We start from the raw sequence: 6,001 nt of genomic DNA on the forward strand, positions 1-6,001 counted from the left end.
GAAAAAAAAAGAAAAAAAGAAAAAATATAAGCCAGTCAAAACTTAACATCGACCGTCTTAAGATACGACCATAAGAATGTAAATCGAGCATGTATTACATTCGCATGAAAATACTGAGAGTCAGACGTTTAGTTTGTTAAAGCGACATTCTTTTCTGGCATCAAATGAATCCTTAAATATTTTAGAAGATACATAACCTATTACGAATTTAGTATCTGAACACAATGAAGATAACAAAAAGATCGCACGAAAGTTCAATTTTGGCATTTGTGTTTGTATTCAGTGCAATGGTCCTTAATAGACAATCATTTCAGCAATATTCAATCGAAGTCACATGACAGCAATACATATGATAAGACACAAATGTTATAGAAAAAAAAAAAGAATTCAAAATTCAATTAAATATACGATAAACGGGTTCAATATATTATCCGACAAGCATATATATCTTTCGTCGTACTGAGAGAAAGCTCTTTTAGTAGAATTTGTTCGTAAATGACGATTTTGTATTTATTGTTCTTGCGTGTGTTTCTGCTATATTTCTGTCACGTAGTGTTGTTATTTTAGCGATACTTATTGACATTGTCATAGAAGTGGGAGGTTTGGCTAGCCATAAAACCAAGTTCAACCAACCATTTTTTACTTAAAATGTCTTGTCCTAAGGTAGGAATATGGTAGTTGTTATCAAATAGTTCGTTTCAATGTATGTTTGTGTTTGTTTTGTGGCACTTTTTTGGCAAATCATTTAGGAATGTGTTTTTTTCTGAGAGTCATTGATGAGTTTTATGTAGAAGATTCGCTCGTCTGGCGCATATACAAAATTAAATCCTGGTATCTATGATGAGTTTATTTATATGCAGTGTTCTTGTTATACCTTTATTGTTATCTTATGGTTAATCTGTTTTCCTCAGTTTTTTGTTTATGACCCGTTTTCTCTCTAAATTGTTTTATGACTTTTAAACACAGGACACTATTGTTACCTTTGTTTGTTTGTATTCATTTTATTTTTATTTTTAGAAACTTTTATTATAGTGTGAAACGAAGAAACTGCTTACGAACGACTTGAAGCAGTCAAAAGTCGTAAACGACCTCTACTACATGTTACTAAAGAAAGCAGGAAACAAAAGATTTTGTATAAATCAAATAACGTATATTTTCAGCCGAAAACTTGAAAGAGTTATAAAAAAACTTAAGCGTTGCATTGAATCAGGTACTAAAAACTAATTTAACGTTAAAATGGCTTTAAGATTTTTCGTATTATATTCAGATGATTTTCAATAAATGTGTTTCAAGTCTAATAAAAAAAAGAAGGTTTTTCGTGTTTGTAGGTTTCAGTTAATTTGAAGCATGACCCAATTCTCCTTTACACCTATGGATCAGTCGATCTACATTGATAACACGTTTTGTACAACGTGTATACCATCATATATCTAATAGACGTATTCAAGATTAATATGCTAACCCACGATTTTGATATTAAAGATCAGCATTGAAATCAGTTATAATGAAATAATCCTATTGAAGAAATGAGGTCAAATAGTCTTGGAAAGGGAAGGTTTTTTTCTCCATTACAATGATCAAACACGCACAGTGTTAAATTCAACATGAAATGGCACAGCAAATTTAGTTATAATGATTGCAATGTGTGATTAAATTATCACCATACAAGTAATTTATTGAGATGATATCGCTGGAACTGCCATCGGAAATTATTCAAATAAACCTTGTCATCCGAAGGACGGAAATGAAAGTTAACATTGGACTACATGCTGTCCGTTTCTTTGTATGTTTGCGTTTGTTTTAGTTGCAATTCACTGGTCTTTTGTTGATCCGTTGCCTTCCTCGTGTAGTTGAGGCGTTAAACAACCACCAATCAATCAATCTTGTAGTTAATGTGTTTCCCTCGGCTTTTGGTGGATACCTTGATTTGTTTTCGCCTAATCGATTTACCACTGTTGCCGTTTTTATTCATATATAAAGGTTTCCGTTGATTTCTCCGAAATTTTACAGGGCAAAACAACATTCATGATCATTATTTAACTTAATACCATTTAAGTATTATCTGGACATATAAGCCATTGTTACAAATATGTAAGCTACTTTCACACCAATGTTATATATAGTTTTGGAATTTTAATCACAATTGTTACTTGCAAAGTTCGGGCAAAGGATCTGTATTTTAATCAGATAAGGGTGTTTGTCGTTACGACATTTTAACAAGCAAGTACATTTGTCAAGGTTTTGTCCTTCACATCGATCTCACTCTTAATAACTTTGTAATTGATTTTAATAAATATACATGGAATTGTTCAAAATGTTTTAGCGTGCATTATTCTATAAAAGAGCCCTTATTATAGTTCTGCATAAATTATTTGATGTACTTACCAGTATTGATAACTTCTTTATAACGTTAAAATATATAACACATCTAAACTCTTTTGTTAGATTGACTATACATGTTATGCTTCAAATTAAAATACTTATCAATGATTAGTCTGTGATAAATGATAACACTGTCTCGGAAGGGTTCTCAGTTTATACATAATAAATACTCTTTTTCAATTTCTACAGCTACGTAATTGGTTCAATCAATCAAAGTTATGTCAGCTTTGGTAATCGTTCTTTTCAATCTGTATCATTGCAGTATTTGTTCATAACGTAAACCGACTCCACCGGTATTACACAGTACAAATGATGGATGTTCACTCGGAAAATTTCATTCCTATCACTCAATTTCAAGACTATTAATTAACACGACTTATATTTTTCTTTACAGCCATAATTCTTGCAATGGAGCATACTGGTATTGAATTAATTCTCCCCGAAATCAATAAATGGACAGAGAAAGAAAAACATTCATTTTTTATAGTTTCACGTGACCCATATAAGAGCATTGATTACATCATTTCTCCGTTTATCAATTTGCCAAACGTCTCCAGAGTGTTAGAGAGCTGTTTTGTGATATTACCGATTGTGCCAAACATTTCCATCAAGCAGACATTCACGAACTATAACAATTCCTTTAGTGACATTTCGTCAATAATCGCACAAGGTTACATGAAATCCCTCCAAATGGGGAGCAGCACAGTGTTTGATAGTACTAGTATCACATATCACGTAAAAACAAGCACATTTATAAACGAGAATCGGACGTTAAAATTCATGCCATTGGGAGATGAAAGATATTTCGACTTTGGATTGTATGATTATGACCCAGTAACACATACATTCAAATTAGCACGATATTTGACGTTTAATGATGATGGATCTTGGGAGCATATATCAGTGAAAGACATATTGTGGCCAGGGAACAATGTTCTACAACCTGACAAATGTTTCAACGACGGTTCTTGCTCCAGCAGTTCTGGTAATATCCTTTTATTGTGTGTCTTATTAATGAAATTTGCAGAAAATCTATGTCCACGTGGATACTAAAGGAAATTATGGAGCTCTCTGAATAACTTCTAGTTTGCTGCGTCATATCAAGTGACTAAAAATCATATCGTGTTAATAATTTGGCATTCCTTCCATAAAAGTGAAAATGAGGACAATCAATTCATAATAGGATACTAGTTTACAGTATACAAGTCTGAAAACTAATAATATTTGGTAACAATACAAAACTGAAACCTTCATTTTGATTTTTTTTAAATACCTTTAATAAGCACCGAGGTACTATTTCTCCACCAGAGACCAAATGACATAGAAGTTAACAACTATAGGTCACCGTCCGGTTTCAATAATGATCAAAACCCATACGTTCACGATATGCATAAATGTAACCATACACAAGAATCCCAAAACATACTAACTACATGCATATACATGGATAAATTAATTTTGATGGTATTTTCTAATATTATTTGTATTATTTTATGAAAGCCAATTATACAGATAATTATTTACTCCAATTCTAGAAAATTTACATTGTTACAATAGTGTTCTTCCTGTAACCCTCGCTTTACATCTATACACTTTATTGTAGGAATAAACTTGGTTCTAGCGGTTGCTTCTCCATTAGGGGCTGTGACTCTGGCTGTTACAATTGGACTAATCGTAGTTTTCTTATGGTAATATATTTATGTATATTTTTAACAAGTTATAAGTTGAGTTGTTATAGTGAAAGCGGAATATATCCGGATCTGAAGAGATACTTTAGTACCCCCTTTTCAACTGATTTTTATAGTGAGTTTCATTACTGTCCCAGGTAAGGGCTATATTCTATATGTGCATTACTCAAGTCACGATCATGTGGTGCAGTGGTTGATGTTTTTCCATGTCTGTCATGCTTGTTTTCCGTAAATTGTTTTTTTTACGATCGAACCATAAATTTCTCGATTGATTTGTTTAATATTTTAATGGAGGGGGCCGACTATACGGTATGGTATTGTTTTTTACCTCGTTGCTGAAGGCCACAAGCTTGCCTATAATTACTAGCATTCATTTCGTATGAACTTTGGTATATAGCTGTTTCATTGACACCCATTATTTTTATATTGTAAAAGAAGACATTCAAAAGGGACATTTTAAAATTAAAATTCAAAAGAACCTGATGACGACATCACAAAAAACTAAATCCCGATAGACGACATAAAGGCACAAAAAGTTCACAAAACACTTCATATAAACTTAAAACCGAGAAAAACGAGCCACTGTTTTTTTATTACGTTTATAATAATAACAGGCTTAGTCGGTGTGGAAGTCATGGACTCTTCTCTGGGTTTTACTGTAAATATTTCTAATCGATTTAGAAGATACAAATCAAGGTAACACAAATAACATGATCGAGCATGCAAATACCAAAAAGGAGCGTCATCGGGTGTAAAACTGGGTAACTCTGCCCAAAACTTTTACTAGAATAAAAATACATTAATAGTCCAGTCAATCTAGCATTAATTTAACCCTAACCCGAAAGTAATTGCAATAGAAGATTTTTAAGTTTTAATCTTTAGCATTATACCCCAAATATACACAGAAAAAAATCCCATAAAATCTAACTTGAGGAAGACTAAAAAAATCATGATTTAACATTCCTATGGAGATAACTCTTGCAAAAAAGGCAGAAATATCAGTAAACATTGATACAAAATTATAACTTTAACGCTTCTATTCATCAGAATGTATTGATTCTTGATTTTTTAGCGATCTTTAGAGTAAAACAAACAACTCTAAAGGTGTTTTTATATATTTTATCAACATAGTATCTAGATATCGTAATTCATTGGTTGACCGTTTATTGTATTTTTCAACATGTCAAGGTAAAGAATCTCAAATTTAATAAAAATAATTAAGCCTGTATTCTTCTATTTGTGGTTTAAAATTTCTTTAGATAAGTAAGTTGCTGAAAAAATATGATATGAAGATATAAACAATACCAAATTTTCACATTATTTTTTAAAAATGGTTACAAAGCTTCAAATTTGCAATTTTCTTTAATGAAAAATGCATGAAAAAAATAAAACTACCCATACTATACTACACTTCAATCATGTACATTTCATGAGCAGAAGCTTATATAATTTAGTCAAATTCAAACTTAAAACCCCAGCAAAGTATCATACTTTACATAAATTTCAAGAAAAACAAACAAAAACTGACTAAAAAAGACTGATTTTTGCAAGAGTTATCTCCCCTTCCAATGTTAATTTCCATAAGTAATTAAAAATGCTGATTTTGAGTTTTCCTCAAGTTAGATTTTATGGGACTTTTTTCAGTGTATGTAAAGACATAATTCTATAGATTAGAACTTAAACATTTTCTGTTGCAATTAGTTTGAGGTTAAATTTTAGTTTGACTGGACTATAAGGTGTAGAGAGAACAGCTTTAAAGATTGTTCCATAACAGTTCTACTGAAGATTCCAAGAACAGGTAGCACTGTTATATATCATTGAGGCAACAGTAGAACGTATGTGTTCAATATCGATGCGGAAGAGAAAATATATATATGATGTAGTAGCTCTTTCATGAGAGTGGTTATTTTTTGTATAACTTATCTTATTCA

Source organism: Mytilus trossulus, chromosome 3 (assembly GCF_036588685.1).
Source record: "Mytilus trossulus isolate FHL-02 chromosome 3, PNRI_Mtr1.1.1.hap1, whole genome shotgun sequence".
Taxonomy (NCBI): Eukaryota; Metazoa; Mollusca; class Bivalvia; order Mytilida; family Mytilidae; genus Mytilus; species Mytilus trossulus.